The sequence below is a fragment of the Macaca fascicularis genome, chromosome 2 (genome assembly GCF_037993035.2).
Source record: "Macaca fascicularis isolate 582-1 chromosome 2, T2T-MFA8v1.1".
NCBI classification, from domain to species: Eukaryota; Metazoa; Chordata; class Mammalia; order Primates; family Cercopithecidae; genus Macaca; species Macaca fascicularis.
In genome coordinates, this window is record NC_088376.1 from 153,232,133 (window position 1) to 153,259,726 (window position 27,594).

The 27,594-nt window shown below is 39.2% G+C and overlaps 1 protein-coding gene across 16 annotated transcripts in view; it reads left to right on the forward strand.

Annotated features, from left to right (window-relative positions):
* The window catches only part of NR2C2 (nuclear receptor subfamily 2 group C member 2), a 96,512-nt gene that overhangs the window by 15,690 nt on the left and 53,228 nt on the right, over positions 1 to 27,594 (forward strand). For 2 of the 16 annotated variants that reach the window (XM_065539050.2, XM_074033095.1), the window contains one exon: positions 3,559 to 3,600. The exons of the other annotated variants lie outside the window; for them this stretch is intronic. The gene's annotated coding sequence lies outside the window, so the exon portion shown is untranslated. The remainder of the gene's footprint in view (positions 1 to 3,558; positions 3,601 to 27,594) is intronic. 16 annotated transcript variants of the gene reach the window in all.

Sequence of the window (27,594 nt, forward strand, 5' to 3'; positions counted from 1 at the left end):
GGGTCCTACTGCAACCAGGAGCCAAAAGGTTGAGATTCACATTTTTAAATAATGCTCATATTTCTAGGGCAAAGACACAAATTTACATTCACAGAGGATTTTTTAAACAAAAACTAAGTATACATATGCCAGTTTAAACCAGTAAAAATGGTGAGCAGATTTTTCAGATTTTTAGATCAACCATTAACTTAAAAGTAACAGTATAACTAGTTACCTACCCCCCTCCCCACCCAGCAAATAATGGTTAATATTAACTGAAAATGAAAGAAGAAAGATTTGACAAATATTTTAATATTATATTTTTGAATGGGCTCTCAGAGTTATACAAGTATTGGGATTAAAATGCTTGTACAACAAGTCCTCATTTGACGTTATCAGTGGGTTCTTGGAGACCAGCTTTAGGTGAAACCAAATATAACAAAACCAGTTTTACCCTAGGCTAATCAAGAGTTAAGTTCCTATGGCATATTTCTGGTCAAAAAAAAATCAAATTTCTTTTTTTTTTTTTTTTTTTTTTTTGAGACAGAGTCTCGCTCTGTCGCCCAGGCTGGAGTGCTGTGGCCGGATCTCAGCTCACTGCAAGCTCCACCTCCCGGGTTCCCGCCATTCTCCTGCCTCAGCCTCCCGAGTAGCTGGGACTACAGGCGCCCGCCACCTCGCCCGGCTAGTTTTTTGTATTTTTTTTTTTTAGTAGAGACGGGGTTTCACCGTGTTAGCCAGGATGGTCTCGATCTCCTGACCTCGTGATCCGCCCGTCTCGGCCTCCCAAAGTGCTGGGATTACAGGCTTGAGCCACCGCGCCCGGCCTAATCAAATTTCTAAAGATAGAGAACACCTCTAATATTAAATATTGAAATAAATGTAAGCTATACATACATTTAAGATTAAAGACTAAAAACAAAATTATTTACCCAATTTTTGGTGAATCAGTGAGTGACAGCAGTCATAGTGGTGGTGGATTATATTAAGGAATAATTGTTTGTAAAGCAAAAGTTGTCAGGAGTACCTCCTACCACTATGCAGTCAATCACAGGTATGACAGGCTCACTGAGTGCTTGCTTTGTTTGTTTGTTTGTTTTTTGTTTTTTGTGTTTTTTTTTTGAGACAGAGTCTTGCTCTGTCGCCAAGCTGGAGTGCAGTGGCACAATCCCGACTCACTGCAACTCTGCCTCCCGGGTTCAAGCAATTCTCCTGCCTCAGCCTCCCGAGTAGCTAAGATTACAGGCATGTGCCACCACGCCCGGATAATTTTTGTATTTTTAGTAGAGACGGGGTTTCACTATGTTGGCCAGGATGGTTTCGATCTCTTGACCTTGTGATCCACCCTCCTTGGCCTCCCAAAGTGCTGGGATTACAGGCGTGAGCCACCATGCCCGGCCTCACTGAGTGCCTTCTTACTGCATAGTTTATTGTCATGCATTTGGTTTGATTACTGTGGACTTTATGAATTTTTATTTTACAATAATTTATATTCATTTCCCAACCCACTTATTCCAGTTCAGGGTGATAGGTGGCAGGATCCTGTCCTGGCAGCTCAGGGCACAAGGCAGAAACCCTCCTGGTCAGGAGACCATCCTGTCACAGGGTGTACTCACACACATACACTCACTCAGACGGGGATAATTTAGACACACCAAGTCGTCTCACATGCACATCCTTGGCATGTGGTAGGGGAAGCCGGAATACCTGCAGAGAACCCATGCAGACATGGGGAGAACATACAAACTCCCCACAGACAGTGGCCCCGGCCTGGAATCACTTTTTTTCCTCATCAACATTATAATGAAACAGCATTATTTGAAGACTCCCATATTTATTTGTTTTATTTTGTGATAGGAATAATTACCTTGAAAATAATTGTTAATTTTTCAAATATCTGTGTTTCCACTTGAGGCTGATTTGGAAACTACTGTATAGATTGCTGCCCTAAGAGGCCATCATTCTTTCTTTTTCATTCTGTATCACAAGTCATCAGGCAACATCATTAATTCTTTAGGAAAGAGGTTAATATAGGCTAATGTAAGTTCTCTGTATGCATTCAAAAAGTTTGCTAGCTAAAATTTTCTGCCAAATACCTTATTTCCTTCAGGCAGTAGAATTTCATGTATTAACTTAGTGCAACTGTTGTTTCCTATGGCAAAAAAAAAAAAAAGGCATTTTTAGAGACTCAAAATAATGAAAGGCAGTCTCAATTTTGAATGCAAAAGCGATCCTTCTGTTTAAAATGTTTCCTAAATTTCCTTGCTGTGTGTTTGTTTTGTTTTGTTTTGTTTTTTGAGATGGAGTTTCGCTCTTGTTGCCCAGACTGGAGTGCAATGGCTTGATCTCAGCTCACCACAATGTCCGCCTCCTGGGTTCAAGCGATTCTCCTGCCTCAGCCTCCTGAGTAGCTGGGATTACAGGCGTGGGGCATGCCTGGCTAATTTTTTGTATTTGTAGTAGAGATAGGGTTTCACCTTATTGGCCAGGAAGGCTGGTCTTGAACTCCTGACCTCAGGTTATCTGCCTGCCTCAGCCTCCCAAAGTGCTGTGATTACAGGTGTGAGCCACCGTGCCCGGCCCCTTAGTGTTATTTTAAGGAATAAGTATGTATTTGTGTCCTTTGAATTTTTGAGCTTAGTAATTTTAAGCTGCGTATAATAACTGTGTATAATATTTGATTAGCTAAATGGGTGAGAGGACCTACACTTCATCATTTTAATGCTAAGGAGTAATGGAGGGGAATCAAGTATCCAAATTGAGAGATAATTAACAGTCAGTTTTGGATAATTGTTTACTCAATCAGCAGATAATGAAGGAGCATACCTGTTCTCTTCCTGTAGGCCAGGGAGGATATGCTGGTAGATAATAGGACAGGGCTTTTGCTCTCCCAGAGCTCTCTAACGGGATAAGCCCAAGATAGACTACACTGGTTGAATAGGAAAAGACAGAATAATGGTAGAAAGAGACTCTATCGAGTGGGATTGTGAGCCATGAGATCAGACAGATTGGGGTTTAAATTTTCGTCTCTATTAAACAATCAAAAAATTCAGCTGGATGTGGTGGCGCCTTCCTGTATAGTCTCAGCTACTCTGGAGGCTGAGGTTGGAGGATCGCTTAATCCCAGGAGTTCAAGACTGCAATGAGCTATGATCATACCACTGCACTCTAGCCTGGATGACAGAGTGAGAACCTGTCTCTAAAATAACTCTTTTTAGAAATGAACTTAGTAAGTGCCATGCATTTTTGCTCCATAAAATACAGCAACATTGTGGATTGTGTAAATGGTGTTCTCTAGAGTCCCTGCATTCAACTTTTTTCTCTATAGACAACCTAAGTGGGCAAATACCAAGGTAAACTACAAAAGTTGGGTGATACGAAATAACTTGATGTCCTATAATGTACTCAAATTTAGTTATTCAGAGAGACAGTTGAATATAGTGGTCAACAGTGTAGACTCTGGAGCCAGATTGCCTAGATTTAAATCCTGGCCCTGCCACTTGAAAACTGTGTGACCTCTCTGTTTTTTGGAATTGTTTATAAAGAATTGGTATTAACTTTTCTTTAAAAATCTTGTAGAATTAGCGGAGAAGCCATCTGGGCCTGGCCTTTTCTTTTCAGGTAATTTTTGGATTACTAATTCAGTCTTTACTTGTTACAGGTCTGTTCATATTGTCCATTTCTTCTTGAGTCAGTTTCAGTAATTTGTCTTTTTGGGACTTTGTTCATTTCATCTATCTAATTTGTTGGTGTACAGTTCTTCATAGCATTCCTTTATAATCCTTTTTATTTCTGTAAGGTCAGTGGTAATTTATCCTGTTTCATTTGTGATTCTAGTAATTTAAGTCCGCCCTCTTTTTCTGGTCAATCTAGCTAACGGTTTGTCAACTTGATTTTTTTCAACAAACCAGCTTTTTGGTTTAATTGATTTTCTCTATTGTTTTTCTATTTTCTGTTTCATTAATTTTCGTTAAAAACCGCAATGAGATACTATTTCACATCCACTAGAATGACTAGCATATAAAAATCAGATGGTAAACATTGGAAAGGAAGTGGAAAAATTGGAAACCTCATACGTTGCTGGTGGGAATGTCAGCCAAATGTCCATTAACAATGAAATGACTGTGAAAACTTGATTTTAAAAAACAATGTGGTTCATTTTTTTAGAAAAGTAATAGCTGAGAATGGGAGAGATGAGATGGCAGATGATAATTGGTAACCAAAGCAGTGAGAGCTTGAATCATGTCTAACACTGGAATTAATTTTGCTTTTCATATATTAAAGGAATGAAATTTTCTAAAGGGGCTTCAGTATTTTTTAAGCATTTAAGATTTCCCCAGCTGGGTGTCGTGGCCCAAGCCTGTAATCCCAGCACTTTGGGAGGCCGAGACGGGCGGATCACGAGGTCAGGAGATCGAGACCATCCTGGCTAACATGGTGAAACCCCGTCTCTACTAAAAAATACAAAAAACTAGCCGAGCGAGGTGGCGGGCGCCTGTAGTCCCAGCTACTCGGGAGGCTGAGGCAGGAGAATGGCGTAAACCCGGGAGGTGGAGCTTGCAGTGAGCTGAAATCTGGCCCCTGCACTCCAGCCTGGGTGATAGAGCGAGACTCCGTCTCAAAAAAAAAAGATTTCCCTCTATAACTGGAAATTTAAAGCAGACATATAGGTACACATGCTGTGTATTTTTTCATTGCCTAAATAAAGATACTTTTTTTTTTCTTTTTTTTTTTGAAACAGAGTCTCACTCTGTCACCCAGGCTGGAGTGCATTGGTATGGTCTCTGCTCAGTGCAACCTCTGTCTCCCGGGTTCAAGCAATTTTCCCGCCTTAGCCTCCCGAGTAGCTGGAACTACAGGCTCATGCCACCACACCTGGCTAATTTTTGTATTTTTAGTAGAGATGGGGTTTCACTGTGTTGGCCAGACTGGTCTCGAACTCCTGACCTTATGATCCACCCACCTTGGCCTCCCAAAGTGCTAGGATTACAGGCATGAGCCACCATGCCCAGCCAATAAAGATACTTTCTAAATTCCATATTTTGAGTCAGGAGAAATTTAGGAGTTAACTTGCTGAAGTATTTTGAGTGCTTGCTGATTGGCAGAAAGAAATCACCCATACACCTAAACTATAAGTTGCATGTATGTTTATGCAATAGAAGTGATTTGGCTTTACAACTCTTCCCTGATCCCTGGGCTATGTAAGGGGCTTTCAGCCATCAAATAAGGTCCTGCCATGGCTGAGAAAATAGCCAAATTCGTATGACCCCTTTATTCTTTTTATCAACAGGATTTGCATCATCATTGCAGAAAACTTACACTAACATTTCCATGTAAGGAAATGTTGAAAAACATAGAGCTCTCCCAGTTCTTGAACAAAATGCAGTATTGGCAAGGCTGTGTCCTCAAGAAAGAAAAAGCAAAGTTGGGTTTTCAGTGTCCTGGAATGCCTAACTCACTAGGACTAAATTTGATTAATCCTGCCCTCTAATTGAATGTTTAAATTTTCATTTTCTTGTCAAAGTGGTACATATACATACATTTAAAAGTTGACCAGTACAGTATTAGGCTTGAAGCAGAAAGCAGGTTCCTGAACCATTCTTACCCTTTATCACCAAGCCTCCTCTAAATTTGATTTCTTCTGGTATTTAACTTCAGCTTCAAAAAATGTCCTTACCCCACTATTTCTAATTCTTGATTTATCAGGCTTAGGTACTGTCTTTTTTGGGGGTCGGGGTTGGGGAGTGGGGAGCAGTAATGAGTTGTGTAAGTGTGGAGTTCTTTGGCATTAAGTACTGGTCACATTGGTCTGTAACCATCACCACCATCCATCTCTAGAACTTTTGCTTCTTCCCAGACTGAAACTCTGTATCCATGTAGCATCAGCTGCCATTCCTCTCATTCCCCTAGCCTTTGGCAACCACCATTCTTTCTGTGTCTCTGAATTTGACTACTCTAGGTACCTTATATAAGTAGAATCGTGTAATTGTCATTCGTTACTGGGCTTATTTCACTTAGTATAATGTCCTCAAGGTTAATCCATGTTGTAGCATGTGTCATATGTTATAGCGTATGTCAGAGTTTCCTTCCTTTTTAAGACTAATATTCTGCTTATGTATCACATTTTATCTGTTCAACTGTCAGTGGACATTTGGGTTGCTTCAACCTCTTGACTTTGAGGAATGTTGCTGTGAACATAGGTATACAAGTATCTTGAGTCCCTGCTTTCAGTTATTTTGGGTATACAGTTGGTACTCAACTTATGATGGTTCAACTTAGAATTTTTTAACTTTGCAATGGTGCAAAAGCCATATGCATTCAGTAGAAGCCATACTAAAAGTACCTATACAACCATTCTGTTTTTCATTTTCAGTACAGTATTTAATAAATTACATGAGAAATTCAATTTATTATAAGCTTTATGTTAGATGATTTCGTTCAGCTGTATGCTAGTGTGAGTGTTGTGAGCATGTAGGATACATTCAGCTAAGCCATGCTGTTTGATAGGCTAAGTGTATTAAATGCATTTTTTTATTTTTTGTTTTTTTGAGGCAGTCTTGCTCTGTCACCCAGGCTGGAGTGCAGTGGCGCGATCTTGGCTCACTGCACCCTTTGCCTCCTGGGTTCAGGAGTTCTCCTGCCTCAGCCTCCCGAGTAGCTGAGATTACAGGCGCCCACCACCATGCCCTGCTAATTTTTGTATATTTTTAGTAGAGGCGGGGGTTTCACCATGTTGGCCAGGCTGGTCTCAAACTCCTGACCCCAGGTGATCCACCCACCCCAACCTTCCAAAGTACTGGGATTACAGGCATAAGCCACTGCGCCTAGTCTTATATGCATTTTTGACTTAATGACATTTTCAACTTAAAAGGGTTTATCAGGACATAACCTCATCATAAGGAACATCTGTATACCCAGAAGTGGAAATGCTGGATCTTACGGTTTCTATATTTGATTTTTGAGAAACTGCTATATTGTTTTCCACAGCGGCTGCAACCATTTTACATTCTTACAGCAGTGCACAAGGGTTCCAATTTCTCCACATCCTCAACAACACGTTATTTGTTGTTTTGTTTTTTGATAAAAGCCACCCTAATGGATGTAAAGTGATATTTGATTGTGGTTTTGACTTGCACTTCCCTAATGATTAGTGATGTTGAACAGCTTTTCTTTTTTTTGTTGTTTACATTAAAAAATTAATTTTACATAAATTTCTTTTTTTTTTTTGAGACAGAGTTTTGCTCTTGTTGCCCTGGCTGGAGTGCAATGGCAATCTTGGCTCACTGCAACCTCCGCCCCCCGGGTTCAAGTGATTCTCCTGCCTCAGCCTCCCCAGTAGCTGGGATTACAAGCATGTGCCACCACACCCAGCTAATTTTTGCAGTTTTAGTAGAGACGGGGTTTCTCCATGTTGGTCAGGCTGGTCTCGAACTCCTGACCTCAGGTGATCTGCCTGCTTTGGCTTCCCAAAGTGCTGGGATTACAGGCATGAGGCACTGTGCCCAGTCATAAATTTCTTGTAATTAAGAAAAAAACGTTGTTTTCTCTCTCTTTCTTTTTTGTTTTGTTTTGTTTTGTTTTGTTTAGACAATGTCTCATTCTGTCACCCAGGCTGGAGTGCAGTGGCGCCATTTCAGCTCACTGCAACCTCTGCCTCCTGGATTGCAGAGATTCTCATGTCTCAGCCACCTGAATAGCTGTGATTACAGGCGCACACCACCACACCTGACTAATTTTTGTATTTTTAGTAGAGACAGGGTTTCACCATGATAGCCAGGCTGGTCTCAAACTCTTAACCTCAAGTCATCCACCCGCCTGGGGCTCCCAAAGTGCTGGGATTACAGGCATGAGCCAGTGCACCAGGCTGAGCAGCTTTTCATATGCTAGTTGGCCATTCATATATTTTTGGAGAATGTCTATTCAAGTACTTTCCCACTTTTTAATTGGGTAGTTTGAAGTTTTTTTGTCATTGAGTTGTAGGAATTCTTTATATATTCTGGATATTAAGCCCTTATTAGATTGTATTAGTCCATTCTTGCATTGCTATAAAGAAATACTTGAGGCTGGGTAATTTATAATGAAGAGAGGTTTAATTGGCTCATAGTTCCACGGGCTGTACAGAGAGCACGGCAGCATCTGCTTCTGGGGAGGCCTCAGAGAGCTTTACTCATGGCAGACAAAGCAGGAGCAGGTGTCTTACATGGCAGGGGCAGGACCAAGAGAGAGTGGGGAGGTGCTACACACTTGTAAGCAACCAGATCTCATGATAACTCACTCACTATCATGAGAAGAGCACCAAGGGGATGGTCTTAAACCATTCATGAAAACTCCATCCCCATGATCCAGTCACCTCCCATCAGGCCCCACCTCCAGCATTGGGAATTACAATTTGGCATGAGATTGGTTGGGGACACAGATCTAAACCATATCACAGATACATGATTTGCAAGTACTTTCTTCCAATCTGTGGGCTGTCTTTCCATTCTCTTGATAATGTCCTTTGATGTAAAAATTTTAATTTTGATGAAATTTAATTTATGTTTTTTTCTTGTGTTGCTTGTACTTGTAGTGTCATAGTCAAGAAATTATCGCTAAGTCCAATGTCATGAAGATTTTCCTCTATGATTTTTTTTTTTTTTTAGCAGGGTCTTGCTCAGTCACCCAGGCAGGAATGCAGTGGCACAAACATAGCTTACTCCAGCATAGACTTCCTGGGCTCAAGCAGTCCTCCTGCCTCAGCCTCCTGAGTACTACAGGTGTACACTACCATGCCAGGCTAATTTTTTAATTTTTTTTTTTTTTTTTTTGACAGGGTCTTGCTATGCTGCCCAGGCTGGTCTTGAACTCCTGGGCTCAAGCAATTTTCCCACCTTGGCCTCCCAAAGTGCCAGGATTACAGGCATGAACCACTGTGCATGGCTTCTTATAATTTTAGAGTTTTAGCTCTACATTTTGTACTAAATTTTAGAGTAAATTTTAGAGTTTAGGTCTATGATCCAGTTATATAGTGTTGTATAAGGAATCTGACTTCATTCTTTTGCATGTGGATATCTAGTTGTCTCAGAGCCATTTGTTAAAAAACTATCCTTTCCTCATTGAATGGTCTTGGCATCCTTGTCAACAATCATTTGACATATATTCGGGGATTTATTTCTGGCTCTGTATTCTTTTTTTGTTCCTCTAATATTGGTAAAACCACATAACATAAAATTTACTATCTTAACCATTTTTAAGTACAGATGTTCCTTGGTTTACAGTGGGGCTGCATCCAGGTAAGCCCATCACAAGTCTGAAATGCATCTTATACCCTGGTAAACCAATCATAAAGTCAAAAAATTATAAGTCAGATCATCAAGTCAGAGACCATCTCTGTATACAGTTCAGTAGTTTAAGTATATTCATACTGTCATACAACAGATCTTCACAGTTTTTTCGTCTTGCTAAAACTGAAACTCTGTACACATTAAACAGCAACTCCCCAATACCCCCTTCCCCCACCCGGACAACTGCTCTTCTACTGTCTATGAATTTGACTACTTTTGATAACTACTGTAAGAATCACACAGAACCTGTCCTTTTGTGACTGGTTTATTTCACTTAGCATAATGTCCTCACGGTTCAGGCTCTCTATTTGTTTATATGTCTCTCTTTATGCCAGTACCACACTGTTTGGATTACTGTAATTTTGTAGTAAGTTTTAAAATTGGGAAGTACGAGATATCTAACTTTGTTCTTTTTCAAGATTGTTTTGGTTGTTCAGGGTCCCTTGAGATTCCATATGAAGGTTATTGGATTTTTCTATTTCTGTAAAAATACATCATTGGGGTTTTAATAGGGATTACATTGAGTTTGTAGATGGCTTTGGTTAGTATTGACATCATAAGAATATTAAGTCTTTCAATCTATGAACACAGGATGTTTTTCCACTATTTATGCTGTCTTTAATTTCTTTCCATGGTGTTTTATAGTTTTCCGTGTATACTTAGGTTTTTTTGTTGGTTTTTTTTTTTGCGGGGGCATGGAGGCTCACTCTCACACCTAGGCTGGAGTGCAGTGGTACGCTCTTGGCTCACTGCAACCTCCACTTCCCGGGTTCAAGTAATTCTCCTGCCTCAGCCTCCCAAGTAGCTGGGATTACAGGTATGTGCCACCATGCCTGGCTGATTTTTGTATTTTTACAAGAGACAGGGTTTCACCATGTTGGCCAGGCTGGGCTTAAACTCCTGACTTCAAGTGATCTCCCCACCTTGGCCTCCCAAAGTGCTGGGATTACAGGTGTGAGCCACTGCACCCGACTAGTATATACTTATGTTTTAAGTGTATACTTAAATGTTTTAAGTATTGTGCTTCCTTGGTTAAATTTAATCCTAAACATTTTATTCTTTTTTATGGTATTGTAAATGGAATTGTTTTCTTAATTTCCCTTTTGGGATGTGCTGTGTTAATGTATAGAAATGTAACTGATTCTTATATGTAATAACATGCAGTTTTGCTGAATTTGTTTTATTCTAAAAGTTTTTGGTCATCTTTAGAGTTTTGCATATAAGGTTCTGTTGTCTGTGAATAAGGGATAATTTTACTTCCTTTTTTTTTTTTTTTTTTTTTTTTTTTTTTTTTTTTTTTGAGACGGAGTCTCACGCTGTTGCCCAGGCTGGAGTGCAGTGGCGCGATCTCGGCTCACTGCAAGCTCCGCCTCCCGGGTTCCCGCCATTCTCCTGCCTCAGCCTCCTGAGTAGCTGGGACTACAGGCGCCCGCCACCGCGCCCGGCCAATTTTTTGTATTTTTAGTAGAGACGGGGTTTCACTGTGGTCTCGATCTCCTGACCTTGTGATCCGCCCGCCTCGGCCTCCCAAAGTGCTGGGATTACAGGCTTGAGCCACCGCGCCCGGCGGGATAATTTTACTTCTTTCTTTCCTCTATGGATGCCTTTTATTTTTCTTGACTAATTGCCCTGGCTAGGACTTCTAGCACAAGTGACAAAAGTAGCCATTTTTGTCTTGTTCCTTATCTTAGAGGAAAAGTATTCAGTCTTCCATCAATAAGTGTGGTGTTAGCTAACAGGTGGTTTTCTTATGTGGCCTTTATTATGTTGAGGTAATTTCCTTCTATTCCTATTTTGTTATGTGTTTTAATCATGAAAGGCTATTGAATTTTATCAAGTACTTTTTTCCATCAGTTCAGAGGATCATGTGTTTTTTTCCCTTCATTCTTAATGAGAGGTACTTTACATTGATCAGTTTTCGTATGTTGAACCACTCTTGCATTTCTTGGACAAACCTCTGTTGGTAATGGTTTGTATATTTTAACATGCTGCTGAATTCAGTTTGCTAGTATTTTGTTGAGGATTTTTGCACCAGTGTCCGCAGGAAAGAGAACAGTTTATAGTTTTCTTTTGGTGTCTTTGGCTTTGGTATCAGTGTGATAATACTAGCTTCATGGAGTTTGGAAATGTTTCCTTTCTCTTCAGTGTTTCTAGAAGAGTTTAAGAAGGATTGATGTTATTTCTTTAAATGCTTGGTAGGATTTAGCAGTGAAGCCATGTGGTCAAGGACTTTTCTTTTTTGGAAAGTTTTTGATTACTTATTCTATCTTCTTACTGGTTATAGGTCTATTTGGATTTTCTTTTTTTAAATATAATTTTTATTTTATTTTATTTATTATATTATTTTTTATTTTGAGACAGGGTTTCACCATGTTGCCCGGGCTGATCTTGAACTCCTGGGTTCAGGCAGTCTTGCCACCTCCACCTTCCAAACTGCTGGGATTATAGGCATGAGCCACCACACCCAGCCCAGATTTTCTGTTCCTTCATGATGCAGTCCTGGTAGGTTGTGTGTTTCTGAGAATTTGTCCGTTTCATCTAGATTATCCAATGTGTCAGTGTATAATTGTTCATAGTACTAGTTTATAATCTTTTATTTCTGTAACATTTGTAATAATGCCCCCACTTTTATTCCCATTAGATGAAGAGACTTTAGTGTTCATTCAGTGTCATATACTCCCACATCTCTTCCCTCCCAATAAAATTATATCCTGTTTGTATAAATCGGTGGTCTGTGTTATATAATTATGATACTATTACAGATACTTCCTAGTATCTCCAACGTAGCTGTAAAACTCTCCAGATACTATTTTCTATACAAATCAGAAGAATTTTTAGTTTCCTTTTTTCCTGTGAAAACATTCCTTCTAAAAGCCTCTGACCTCCTACTCTAGTCCCTACTGATTGCTCTTTGAACTTACTGTGCACTGTGCACAGCTGTCATCCTGCTCTGTTGTTTGTATTCTTTGTTTTCTTGAGTCCGTGTTTTTTCCTTCCTTCCTTCTTTCCTTTTTTTTGTTTTTTTTTGTTTGTTTTTTTTTGGGGGGGGACAGCATGCTATATTAGCTTCCTAGGAAAGCGTGCATCAGAGGTGATTTTCAAAAATTCATGTGTTCGAACATATTGTTATTTACATGTATGTGGCTAATTGATAGTTTGACGAGGAATAGAAATCTAAGTTGAAAAATTTTACCTCAGAATTTTGAAGGCATTTTATTGTCTTCCATTTTCTAGTGTTACTTTTGTGTATAATACTGCCATTGTCATTCCTTATCTACATGGGTGACCTCTCGTCCTCTCCCTCCCACTCTAGTTGTTAAGATCTTTTCTATTCTGTTCATGAAATATATAGTCATGAAATATACAGTCATGTCCCCTGCTGTATATATTTTTTCATAAATGATACTGTGCACTCAGAGGGTTCTTTGTGTCAAAGTTCATGTCCTACTGTTCTGGGAAATCATTTTGTGCTAGTTCTTAGATAATTTCTTCCCTCAGTTTTTCTCTAGTCTCTTTTCAGAACAACTGATTAGTTGGATGTTGGGTCTCTTGAATTAATCCTTTCATCTCCTCTCATTTTCTCTTGTGTTTCCATCTGCCTCCAGCTTTTACTTTTAGTGTGATTTCCTGACTTAGAGTCTGTCTTCATCACTGACTAGTGCTTGATTATGTTACTTAATGTCTTTGTGCTAGTTTCTCCAACTGTAGGGTTAATTATTGAACTCATTTTAGAGGATTATTGTGAGAATTAAATGATTTACTGCATGTAAAGTATAGCACATAGAAAGTAATACATTGTGGCAGATGGCTTTCAGCTCTGGCTGTTATTGCTTCTTCAATTTTATTTTCATTTTTGATATCTTATTTTTAATTTTGGGAACTCTTTCTCCCTTTATTTTTATAGCAACTTTTTATTCATGGGTACAGTAGCTTGTTGTAATTCTCTGAGAGTGTTTTTTTTTTTTTTTTTTTTTTTGAGACGGAGTCTCACTCTGTCCACCTTGCTGGAGTGCAGTGGCCGGATCTCAGCTCACTGCAAGCTCCGCCTCCCGGGTTCAGGCCATTCTCCTGCCTCAGCCTCCCGAGTAGCTGGGACTACAGGCGCCCGCCACCTCGCCCGGCTAGTTTTTTTGTATTTTTTTAGTAGAGACGGGGTTTCACTGTGTTAGCCAGGATGGTCTCGATCTCCTGACCTCGTGATCCACCCGTCTCGGCCTCCCAGAGTGCTGGGATTACAGGCTTGAGCCACCGCGCCCGGCCCTCTGAGAGTGTTAATTGCAGTTTTTTATTCTGTTTAGTTTTTTTCTTTCTTACATAGTTGCTTTTATCCAAATTCATTTTTGTTTCTTTTAGTTCCTTTCTTTCCTATGGAAGCTTTCCTCAGATGGTTAATGATCCTCATTGTTGGTCTATATTTAAGAGTAACGTAGCCAGGCACAATGGCTTATGCCTATAATCCTAGCACTTTGGGAGGCCGAGGCGGGTGGATTGCCTGAGCTCAGGAGTTTGAAACCAGCCTGGGCAACATGGTGAAACCCCGTCTCTACTAAAATACAAAATACTAGCTGGGCATTATGGTGTGTGCCTGTAGTCCCGGCTACTCAGAAGGCTGAGGCACAAGCATTGCTTGAACCCTGGAGGCAGAGGTTCCAGTCAGCTGAGATTGTAACACTGCACTCCAGCCTGAGTGACAGAGTGAGACTCTGTCTCAAAAAAAAAAAAAAAGGAGTAACAGACTTCAGCTCAGCTGCTGGGAACTATGATCATGCCACTGCACTCCAGCCTGGGTGACACAAGAAATAAAAAAAATACATTTAAACAAAAGAATGAAGGACTTAATACTGAAAACAAAAACCCCAAAAAGGTTTTTTTGTACATGTGTAAACCTCATCAGCTGGCTTGATTTTACTGTGGATTGATTAGATAGGCACCCACACCCTCAACTTCAGTACAAATGTTTCTTAACTTGCAGTGGGGTTATGCCCCAATAAACTCACTATAGCTTGAAAATCTGTTGAATGCACCTAACCTAGAGAACATCGTAGCTTAGTCTAACATCCCTTAAACATGCTCAGAACACTTATATTAGCCTACAGTTGGGCAAAATCATGTAATACAAAGCCTATTTTGTAATAAACTGTTGAATATCTCATGTAACATATTAGTATTAAATACTGTTCTGAAAGCGAAAAGCAGAATGGTCATATAGGTATTTAAAGCACGGTTTTCACTGAATGTGTGTTGTTTTTGTACCATGATAAAGTAAGCTGAACCATTGTAAGTTGAGGACTGTGTGTCCATAGGTTTCCTTTCTGGGGCCATTCAGTTTTTTCCAGCAAAAATTCTTCAGTTTCCTGTTTGTAGGGTACTACATGTCTTGTTGCCAGTCTTTGTCTTTGCTTGTTTTAAAACTGTGGCATAGGGGATAGCGTTGGCAGCATGGGGGTTGGAGGTTCACCTTGCAATACTTACACTTTCACTTGTTTTAATTCTGGGAAAACCGAAGAACAGGGCCGCGCTCCTTCATATGAAGATGTGTTTGATATCTCAGGGCTGGGACCTCTTTGGTTCACTCTTCGGTTCAAGTTACCCACAGACTATACCTCGTTTTTTCTGCAGTGGTATGAGAGGTTGTGGTGATGGTGAGTTTACCTGGCTGTACCACATTCAGCCAGTCCTCTAGTTTTAGCCTGCTTCTCAACCCAGGTTTCTGTGGGACCAAACGCTGAGCCTTTTCAAGGTTCTGGGGTGAAAATTAGCTTGCTTCTCATTAATATCCCCTGATAGTCATTTGGGGCTTTGTCCATTTTCCTAAATTAGTTTCCACTTCATCATCTGCTTTCCATCCTCCAAAAGTATGTCAGCATCTGTGATCCACTGTCATGTCCTTGACTATTCTTTTTGTCCGTGTGGGTTTGTACATTTTTGTTGTTGTTCCTTTACTCATTGTTTAATGTAGCTTGGTAAAGGGATAGAGATAAATGCATGAGTATATTCTATACTTAACTGGAATTCAGGGAAAGTACTACTATTAGTAAACCAAATTGAAATTGTTCACTGACGGACTGCAAGGTATTCCAGAAATATTTCATTAACGTATCCATTCAGCGACTGTTTAAGGAGTGCTTACTGTGTTGTGTGCTAGGCATTGTTATAGTTTTCAAGTAAATATTCTGTTCACATGAAGCTTTCATTCTGTCAGGAAACAGACAATAAACATCTAAACAAAAATAAAATGTCGAGAGCAGTAAATGCGATAAAGGAAAGGGAAGGGATCAAAAGTGACAGGAATTACTGTCTAAGCACATTCAGGCAGATTTTTTTCAGAGGGTAACATTTAAACAGAAACCTGAGTAAAGTGAGAATGATTTATGTAAGTGTCTGGGGGTGGGGGTTACAGAGGTAGGGAACACTCCAGACAGGGAAGAAGTGGAGGAGAATGCTTGGTACAATAAAGGAATAAGGAAGAGGCCTGTGTGGCAGCAGTACAGGGAGGGAGGAAGAAGGTGATAGGAGGTGAGGTCAGAATGGGAGGTACGGCCAGATCATCGTGGGTATTATAGGCTATGGTCAAGAGTTTGTATTTTATTTCACATAAAATACATTTTGGGGAGGTATTGGAGAGTTTTCAGCAAGAGAATGACCTATCTTTGGGGCTTGAATCACAAGCCTACTGATAATGCAAACTGCTGCAGTCAGTTCCTGCCCTGACAGACCAACCTGTCTTCCTTGATGGTGAGCAAATTTGGGGTTGCTCCCTATTTTTAAACCATTGCCACCAATAGTCCCCACTACAGAATTTCCCTACGTAGCTATATTATATACTACGTAAACCCTGGCTTCCTTGGTTTTTTACCTCATGGGCTGAGTTGTTAAGATTCCTACTCTTTTCCGGCTTTGGGGTTGAGGGTGTTAGGGAACAAGGTCTCACTCCGTCACCTAGGCTGAAGAGCAGAGGCATGATCACACTCACTGTAACCTTGAACTCCTGGGCTCAAGCAGTCCTCCCGCCTCAGCCTTCCAATGAGCTAGGATTACAGGTGTGTACCACCACATCCGGCTAATTAAAAAAAACTTTTTTTTTTTTTTGGTAGAGACAGGATCTCACTATGTTGTCCAGGCTGGTCTTGAACTGCTGGCCTCAAGCCATTTTCCTGCCTCAGCCTCCCAAAGTGCTAGGATTTTAGGTGTGAGCTGTTGTGTCCAGCCTAAAATTCCTACTCTTAAGAATTGGAAAGCAAGTGCTTCTACTATTATGTGATACTTGCATTTCTGAAAAATCTTGTACTTCTGCCCACTAAAAATCAAAGCCTTATGGAAAAATAGGGCTTGGAGTAGACCAGAGAACTAACAAAAATAGTAACAATCATAATAAGAATACTAGTTAAATACCCAGTTAAAAAGACATGTTAAACTCCTAATAAACAGAGTAAATACAGGATTTCGTCTTAAAAATGAAGTGAAAGTAGCTTTATGGCAGGGGTTGTAAAGAAAGGTTAACGATGCTGAGTAATTGCATAAATGCATAAAGCTTTGGGAGAAATGCATAAAGATAGAGGGGAACCATACAATGAGCATTTTCAAGACAGCACATGGCCAGACTGAGAAAAGAGGAAAAACCTGGTTGAATAGGCATCATGTGTGACACAGTTCCCTATAGCTTTCTAGCCAGTATACTTTGCATTCTGTGGCTGTTAGTTGGTGATACAAAGCATTACAGAATTGAGAGCTATCACTTGTCAATCAGACTGATTTTTACTGTTACACTGGCATCATGTCTCTATTGACAATTTTATGGAATCAAATTCACATTACAGAGCTAACTTTGCAACAGATCATACCATACTAACAATAATAGCTATTAAACTTTGTGCCTTGGCACTGCTAAGCACTGTACATATATCATTCTATTTAGTCTTAAGATAAAGCCACAGGGTGCAGTGGCTCACACCTATAATCCCAGCACTTTGGGAGGCTGAGGCAGATGGATATCCTGAGCCCAGAAGTTCAAGACCAGACTGGACAACATGGTGAAACCTTGTCTCTACAAAAAAATTAAAAAGTTAGCCAGGCCTGGCGGCACATACCTGTGGTCCCAGCTACTCGAGAGACTGAGGTGAGAGGATCGCTTGAGCCCAGGAAGTCAAGGCTGCAGTGAGCCAGTGAGCCAAGATAGCACCACTACACTCCTGCCTGGGTGACAGAATGAGACCCCATCTCAAAAAAACCAAAAAACACAAAGCCTGTTGGTACTATAATTTTTCATAATTAAGGAAGCTAGGGCACAGGCAAGGGTTAAAAAACTTGTCTACTCATCACATAGTTTAGCAATAGGTGGCACTGGACACTGAAGTTGTAAGATCATACAGGACCAGGGCTTGAGTTGATACCATATATAAGTTCTAATTGTTAGGGAGCATAGAAGCAAGGAGAGCTTGTCTTTAGAGAAAACCTGGAGAGTAACCAGACTCTCAGAAGAAAGCAAAGAGGAGTTTCTGGGACCATGTGGCCCCAGAAAGAGATGGAGAGAGAAGCTGCTTGACAGTTTCTCTAGTTCCCATATAGCCTGGTTGTACATATTGAGATTGGTTTCTGTGAGTATCCTTTCAACAAATCTCTTCTTTTCACTTGAGCAAGTTTGAGTGTCAGTTGTTTCCAAACAATCACTAACAAAAGCACTCAAACCCTCCCAAGTTGTAATATTTGGTATGTATCTGGCATGTCACATTTCAGGGTTGTAAACATCAATTTTCAAGTAAGTAGATAAGTTTAACTGCTTTTTCCTATGAAATTGAATAAATTATCAGTTGGAGTTCAAGCCCATGGCTCTCAGATGTACATATGGATTGGATAGAGGTGGGGAAGGTCCTCTGAAGGTAGGGAAAAAGGAGCAGAGAAAGGGAACTTGAATTAGCTGTAATGTTTGGTTTCTCTTATTCTTTAGTAACAGTGTATCAGCGTTGTGCGGAATTTTCTTGAACCTTTTTTTTTTTTGCTTTCATCCGTGACTTTTACCACCTGTATGTATATTCCTAAATGATACATGTTTTTTAATTTTAAACTTTAAAAGTAGTTATTTTATATGTATTCTTCTCTGTGGCTTGTATCTTTTGTTCAACATTGTTTTTGAGATTTATCCATGTTGATATATGAATCTCCTAGTTGATTTCTTTTTTTTTTTGAGACGGAGTCTCGCTCTGTCCCCCAGGCTGGAGTGCAGTGGCGCGATCTCGGCTCACTGCAAGCTCCGCCTCCCAGGTTCCCGCCATTCTCCTGCCTCAGCCTCCCGAGTAGCTGGGACTACAGGCACCCGCCACCTCGCCCGGCTAACTTTTTTGTATTTTTTTAGTAGAGATGGGGTTTCACCGTGTTAGCCAGGATGGTCTGGATCTCCTGACCTCGTGATCCACCTGTCTCGGCCTCCCAAAGTGCTGGGATTACAGGCTTGAGCCACCATGCCCGGCCGATTTATCTTCACTAGGAATAGTTTTTTGTTATATGAATATACCATCAAGTATTGATTCTATTACTTGTGGACATTTGAATTGTTCATCTGTGCTTTTGTGGGGGTGGCAGGATGGGAGTGATATTAGGAGTAGTGCTTCAGGAGACATTCCTGTACATGTCTCCTGGTACATTTGTGCAGAAGCTTCTTTTAGGGTATATAGAGCTAATGGGGGGAACACTTAATTGTGGGGGATATACATGTTCAACATTAATAATGCCAAACTGTTTCCAAAGTAATTAATACACTGTTCCATCAACACTGGATGGATAAGAGTTACTGATGTTTCATATTCTTGCTAACACATGGTGTGATCTCACTCTAGATTTTTGCCCTTCAGGTGGTTATGAAATTTTCGCTCAGTGTGCTTTTCATTTATATTTCCTCATTTATTAATGACATTGAGCATGCTTTTGTATTTTATGGACTGTTTATGCCTCCTCACTTAAGAAATTACATTCTTAAACCTATTTTTGTTTTGGTTTGTTTTTTTTCTCATTAGTAAGAATGTTTATATATTTGTGTTGCTACCTGCTTGTTAGTTGTATGCTTTGCAAATTTTTTTTTTTTTTTTTTTTTTTGAGATAGAGTCTCACTCTGTTGCCCAGGCTGGAGTACAGTGGCACAATCTCAGCTCACTGCAACCTCTACCTCCCAGGTTCAAACAATTCTCCTGCCTCAGCCTCCCGAGTAGCTGGGATTATAGACATGCGCCACCGCACTTGGCTAGTTTTTTTGTATTTTTAGTAGAGACAGAGTTGTGCCATCTTGACCAGGCTGGTCTCGTACTCCTGACTTCAGACAGTCCGCCCACCTTGGTCTCCCAAAGTGCTGGGATTACAGATGTGAGCCACCGTGCCCGGCCACAAATACCTTTTCTCTTATAGCTTATCTTTTCACTGTGATATTTTATATGTATTAATCATTTCTTTCATGGTTTGCACTGTCTATATCTTGTTTCAGAAACCCTCATGATCATAATTCTTTTTTTTTTTTTTTTTTTGAGACAGGGTCTCACTCTGTTATCCAGGCTGGAGTGCGGTGCAGTGGTGATATATAAGTACTCTATCCACCCCACTGGGCTCAAGCAATTCTTCCACCTAAGCCTCCAAAGTGACTGGGACCACAGGTGCCCACCATGCCCAGCACATTTTTTGAATTTTTACTAGAGATAGGGTCTTGCCATGTTGCCCAGCTGGTCTCGAACTGCTGAGCTCAAGCAATCCACCTACCTTGGCCTCCCAAAGTGCTGGGATTACAGGCATGAGCCACCACACCTGTCCTCTCATGACTGTAATTCTTAAATTGTCTTCCAAAAGTTTTAAAGTTTTTGCTTTAGGCCTCCTGGAATCGACATTTGAATATGAGATGATGATTTATAATAAGGTCAAGTTTCCCTAACTTTATTCTTCATCTTTAAGAGTGTCTTGAATACTCTTGGTCTAAAGATCTTCAATACAAATTTTTATTTATTTTACTTTTTTTTTTTTTTATTTTTTAAGAGACAAAGTCTGTATTAGGATTCTCTAGAGGGGCAGGACTAATAGGATAGATGAATGTATACAAGGAAGTTTATTAAGGAGTATTGACTCACATGATCACAAGGTGAAGTCCCACAATAGGCCATCTGCAAGCTGAGGAGCAAGGAAGCCAGTCTGAGTCCCAAAACCTCAAAAGTAGGGAGGCCGACAGTGCAGCCTTCAGTCTGTGACCAAAGGCCCGAGAGCCCCCAGCAAGACACTGGTGTAGGTCCAAGAATCTGAAAGCTGAAAAACTTGGAGTTCGATGTTCAAGGGCAGGAAGCATCCAGCACAGGAGAAAGATGGAGGCCGGAAGACCTAGCCAGTCTAGCCCTTCCATGTTCCTCTGCCTGCTTTTATCCTGGCTGGGCTGGCAGCTAACTAGATGGTGCTTACCCAGATTGAGGGTGGGTCTGCCTCTCCTAGTCCACTGACTCAAATGTTAATCTCCTTTGGCAACACCCTCACAGACACACCCTGGAATAATACTTTACATCCTTCAGTCCAATCAAGTTGACATTCAATATCAACATCACACTGTCGCCCAGGTTATAGTACAACGACAGGGTCGTAGCTCACTACAGCCTCAAACTCTTGGGCTCAAGCAGTCCTTCCACCTCAGCCTTCCAAGTAGCTAGGACTACAGGTGTGCGCCACCATACCCAGCTATTTATTTATTTATTTAGTATTGTAGAGATGAGTTCTCGCTATGTTGCCCAGACTGGTCTGGAACTCCTGGGCTCAAGCAGTTGTGAGCAACTGTGCCCATTCTAAATTTTTAAATTAACTTGTTAGGGTTATACACATATAGAAACAAAAACCTGTTGACTGCTGACTTTTTAAAATTGGAATTGCAAATACTTAAATGAATCAATTTAGAGAGAATTGATGTCATGATATTGAGTCTTCCAATCCATCATGGAAAATCTTTCAATTTATTTAAATTTTCTTTGATTTTTTCTGCAAAAATTAAGCACATCTTTGATTTCCCAGTGTTTTATGTTCTATGATGCTATTTGTAAATATCTTACAAAAATTTTATTTTCTCTCACTGGTATGTAGAAATGTAAATGATTTTGTTTATAGATTTTTTTAACAATCTTGCTCTTACGAATTCTAATAAATTCATTTAGATTTTTATGTTATCTATGATTTAATGACAGTCTTATCTTTTTCTTTCCAATCCTTGCGCTTTTGTCTTGCCTTATTCTGGCAGAGATCTCCAGTACAGTGTTGAATGGAAGTGTTGATAGCAGACATCCTTGCTTTGTTCCTCATCTTAAAAGGAATGATTTCAACAATTTGCTATGAGCCTTTATTCGATTGTGGACATTGGAGTAAAAGTTGTTATATTCAGCACACACTGAATTTTATCTAATGCTATTTTTATTTTAATTTTTAATTTTTAATTTTGTGAATACATAGTAGGTGTATATATTTGTAGGGGGCATGAGATATTTTGGTACAAGTATACAATGCATAATAATTACATCAGGGTAAATGGGGTATCCATTACCTCAAGCATTCATCATTTCTTTGTGTTATGAACATTCCAGTTGTACTCCCTCAGTTATACTGAAAGGTACAACTTATTACTAATTATACTGTAGTGCTATCAAATACTAGATCTTATTCATTGTATCTAACTATATTTTTGTACTCATTAACCATTCCCCCCACTACCCTTCCTAGCCTCTGATAGCCATCATTCCACTCTCTGTCTCCATGAGTTCAATTGTCAGATGCTCTTTTTTTAATGATCTGAGATGATCATATGATTTATCTTTTTTGATCAGTTAATGTGAATTAGCTCGACTTTGTAATATTAAACCCATCTTATATTCTGCAGTTAATCTCAACTTGATAGGTTAATCTGGATTATGCTCTTATATATATATATAAATATATATAAGTATATAAAAATATATATAAAAAAGAGCATAATCCAGAATATATATATACACACACACACTCTTAGTTTGCTAACATTTTGTTTAGGAATTTTGCATCTGTGTTCATGAGTGAGATTAACTTTTAATTTTTCTTAAATTTATGCTAGCCTCATAAAATGAGTTGGGAGAAGGTTCCCTTGTTTCCTGCCTCCTATAATAATGTACATAAAATGAGAATTATTTGGTCCTTGAATGCTTATAGAACACACCAGTAAAACTGCTGGTGCTTGGAAAGATTTTTAACTATTGATAGAATTTCTTTAATGGTTAATACTTTCCGGATTTTCAAGTTGTGATTGACTCAGTTTTAGTAAGTTGTGCCTTCTTCAAATAATTTGTTCATTTTGTCTATGTTTTCAAATTTATTGGCATCTAGTTTTTAGAACATCCTTGTTTTGTTTTTTTTTTTTTAATTTTTATTTTTTATTTTTGAGATGGAATTTCACTCCCGTTGCCAAGGCTGGAGTGCAGTGGCACAATCTTGGCTCACCACAACGTCCGCCTCCCAGGTTCAAGCAGTTCTCCTGCCTCAGCCTCCCGAGTAGCTGGGATTACAGGCATGCGCCTGGCTAATTTTGTATTTTTAGTGGAGACCAGGTTTCTCCATGTTGGTCAGGCTGGTCTCAAACTCCCAACCTCAGGTGATCCGCCCGCTCCAGCCTCCCAAAGTGCTGGGATTACAGGCGTGAGCCACCATGCCCGGCCTTGTTTTGTATTTTTAATGTTTGAAGTATCTCCAGTTATAATCTCCTTTGCGATCCTAATATTATTTGTCATCTCCCTTTTTTCCCCTTGGTCATTTTCACCAGAGTTGTTTTATCACTGATTAATTTGTCTTTATTATTTTCTTCCTTCTACTTTCTTTGCACCTATTTTGCTATTCTTTTTGTAAATTCTTAGGATAGATACTCAAATTATTGATATCTCAGCCTTTCTTCTTTTCTAATATAAGCATTAGACTATATATAGTCTTCTGAGTATAGCTCTAGCCACATCTATCCCCAGGCAACCACTGATCTTCTAATTGTTTTAGATGGATTTGCATTTTCTAGAATTTTCTGTTAAATCATTCAATGTGTCCACTTTTTTTGTCTTGATTCTTTCGTTTAGAGAAGTTATTTGAGACTCATCCATGTCGTTGCGTATATCAGTATTTTACGTTGTATCCGTTGTGTAGATATGCTTAATCCATTCAGCTGTTGATGGACATTTGGGTTACTTCCAGTTTTTGACTATTACAACTAAAGTTGCTGTGAACATTTGTGTATGTCTTTGTGAGAACATATGCTTTTCTTTTTCTTGGGTAGATAGCTAGGAGTGGAATTGCTGGATCATATGGTTCTTTTTTTTAAAGAGACTGCCAAATTGTTTTCCAAAGTCGTCGTATGAGTTCATATTCCTACTAGCAGTGCAGAAGAGTTCTAGTTGCTCTACATCCTTGCCAACACTTAATATGGTCCGTCTTTTTACTCTTAAGCATTCTAATAGATGTGTACTAGTTCTTAATTGTAATTTTAATTTGCATTTCTCTAATGACTAATGTTGAACATCTTTTCATGTGATTATTTGCCATCCATATATCATCTTTGATGAAGTGTTTTATCAGACCTTTTGCCTATTATTAAAATTGAGTTCTTTCTTTTCTTGAGTTTTGGGAGTTCTTTATATATTCTGGGTAAGATACATGTCCTATATGAGATACATGGTTTGCAAATATTTTTCTCCCAATCTATGGCTTATATTTTCATTATCTTGGCAGTCTCTTGAATAATAGAATTTTTTTGTTTTGATATTTATCGATTTTTAAAAATTTTTATGAATCATGCTTTTAATGTCATATTTAAAAATCTCTGCCTAATCCAAGGTCACATTTTTCTCCTGTTTTTTCACTAAAAGTTTTATAGCTCTGGGTTTTACATTTGTGATTAATTACATTTTTGTTATATTTAACTTAATCACGATGTACTCAGAGGATCTGGTCTTTATGATACTGAGTCTTTGAAATTGGCTTAATTTATTTTTAGTTTATGTTTTCTTCCAGAATTTTTATAGGTATTTACATCCATGTTTATGTAGCTATAGAAATATATAGATTTTTAAAATTTAAACAAAATGGAATCACACTGGTTATGATGTTCTGAAAGCTGATTTTTTTAACTGTCTCAGATTTAGAGATATACATAATTCCTTTTTACTCTCATATAATATTTTATAGATTAGAGCTATACTTATTTAGCTACTCCTCTAAGACACACATTTAAGTTTGCACATTGAAGTATTTTCCAATTAGATGCACATTTAGTTTTTCCCAGATTTTCTCAAGCATAAATAGTACTGTGACGGACATCTTTATATATGCCTCCTTGGGCTCATATGTGGGAGTGTCTGTCTCTCTAGACTAGAAGTAGAATTTGAAATTAAAAGCTGTCTGGGTCAAAGTAAATCTTCTAAGGGTTTTTTTTCCCCCGACAGTTTTTTAACAGTCACATAACTTCATATGCAAAAAGTAGCACCATTAACTAGATCAGTTATTAATTCAGCAGGTATGCATCAAGTACATACCGTGAGATCCTTCCTCTTAGGGGATTCCAGTTCCTTCAGACTCAGTGCCGCCTTTTTAAACAGTATTTTTTAAAGACCCTTTTACTATACCAAGGTGATATTCATAGAAAATATAAGCATTCATGTGCAAATAACTTACAAAAATCAATATATAATAATTATATTCAGGAGAAATAAAAGGAAAGCAACTTATGAAATAATATGTATTTCATGTAAATGCTCAGGCATAACTACTAAAGATGATATAACAGATAAGTCACATACTTCTTAAGTAAGTACATACTTAAATAAGGGTACTAAGAAGATACAACTGTTTTGTAGATGAAATGTAGAGAGTCAGCTGGAATAAATGTTAAATAGAATTAATGTTAGAATAGGTGAGACTGGACTTACTTATAATATGATGGAAACAGTTGACAGGAGGAATTATTAAGGAGAAAATTGAGGAAGCATGATGCCCTTGCAAAAGATCTGTACCTTATGTGGAAGTGTTGTGCCATAATGATTTGTTACAGTATGTCTTGCCACAGAGTAATGACATTGTGTCATAGAGAACATCTCCTTTCTTGAAATCTGTATGTGAGGTATACCTTTAGTGTCTGATACCTTTAAAAAAGACCTTGGAAAGCATATCCTTTTATTGGTCACAGAAAATAGAGAATTAGAAAATGAAACCATTTTATCTACCAGAATAAAAAATCAAAAATTAGCATCTGCTGTGGGAGAAGGTTAACATCTTACTCAGGGTCACAGGTTGAGCATTGCTCTTGATTTCTCCAGGGAAATTGTTAATAGGAGTGCCACCCAAACGTGAACGTAATTCTAAGTGTAGTGTGTTTCCATGTAATCAGCTGCCCACCAGGATGATTCAGGTTAGCTTTGTAATTGCAGAAGCAGCCTGGTTTTTTTAAATCTTTAGTAGCAATTATTTAATAGGCAAGGAGACTGATAATTATGTTTCAAAGTAGACTTTTATACCTCATTTTACCAAGAAAAAAAAGTTTCCGTGTTATTTCTTAGATGGGTAAGAAAAATTTTTATTTATTTTTTATTTTATTTGAGGCAGAGTCTCACTCTGCCACTCAGGCTGGAATGCAGTGGCAGGAACACAGCTCCCTGCAGTTTCAGTCTCCTGGGCTCAAGCAGTCCTCCCACCTCAGCCTCCCAGCCTCTAGCTGGGACTGCAGGCACATGCCACCACACCCAGCTAGTTTTTTTATTTTTTGTAGAGATGAGGCCTCTCTGTGTTACCCAGGAGGTCTTGAACTCCGGGGCACAAGCAATCCTCCTGCCTTGGCCTCCCAGAGTGCTGGGGTTAGAGGTATGAGCCACCATGCTGCCAAGTTTTTCTTTTAAAAGTGAAGAAAAGGCGGGGCGCGGTGGCTCAAGCCTGTAATCCCAGCACTTTGGGAGGCCGAGATGGGCGGATCACAAGGTCAGGAGATCGAGACGATCCTGGCTAACACGGTGAAATCCCGTCTCTACTAAAAAATACAAAAAAACTAGCTGGGCCTGGTGTCGGGCACCTGTAGTCCCAGCTACTCGGGAGGCTGAGGCAGGAGAATGGCGTGAACCTGGGAGGCGGAGCTTGTAGTGAGCTGAGATCGCGCCACTGCACTCCAGCCTGGGCGACAGAGCGAGACTCCGTCTCAAAAAAAAAAAAAGTGAAGAAAAATGTGAAGGACACCAGTAATTTCAGATGTGGGGTAGAAAATAAGATCATAATGCTAATTTGTAGCAATATTTGCTGGTTTTAAAAGGTAGCCTTGTATTACAAAGTTTTTTTAAATTAATTATAAAAGTTGTGAATTTATTACCATACTGCGTAAAAGTAATCATTTCCACCTCTACCTCTGTCACTTCTTAATCTCCTTACTCGTACTTGTCTTTCTCCATAATGCTTCTCATTATCTACAAACATATATACTTAATTTGTTTATCACATTAGAATGTAGATTCCAGGAAGACCAGAACTTTGTTTCATTTGCTGTTGTGTTCCCAGTGCCTAAAATACAGTGCCTGGAACACAGTGAGCAATCAAGATACGTTTATTGAATGAATAAATCTTTTGCTCTTTTCTCACATGCATATCATCTGGTTGTAATCACAGTGTGCATATACCTTTGTGTCTTGTGTTTTCATAAAATGTTATTACACAGAATAAATACCATCATCTTTTCCCCAGGTTGCCACATAACCTGCTTTGATCATTGTTTTTCTGTATCCCGGAAACAGCATAATTTACTAAACTGTCTCCTACTTTGGGACATATAAATTGCTTTTGATCTTTCTGTATTATAAATTAATAGTATATTCACGTGAGGACGAAAAGATGCACAGATGAACAGACAGATGTATATATAGATAGATAAACTTTACAGTGGGAGGACTGGAGAAGTAGCTCTGCAGCTCGGAACAACACCCCAAATCACAACTTGCAGAGCCAGTCTGGTGAAGCCATGGCTGTACAGCCAGTACCACAAAGCCTGGAGATGGACCTCCAGCTTTCAGTGCCAAGTCTGTGAGACCAGTGAATCTGATTGACCCCCTGCTCTCTTCCAGGGGAAGCAAGATTGCAAATATCTGGCATTGTCTGTTTTTACAGGTAGAGAAAGGCACTACCTCACCCAAACCTCTGGGAGAGGGAATTCTTATATTTCCTAGAAAAAGAATTTAGGACCGCACACTGATAAAGCCATTTCTGTGTTTAGGATAATTTGTATAAGGTGGATTCCCAGAAGTATAACTATCAG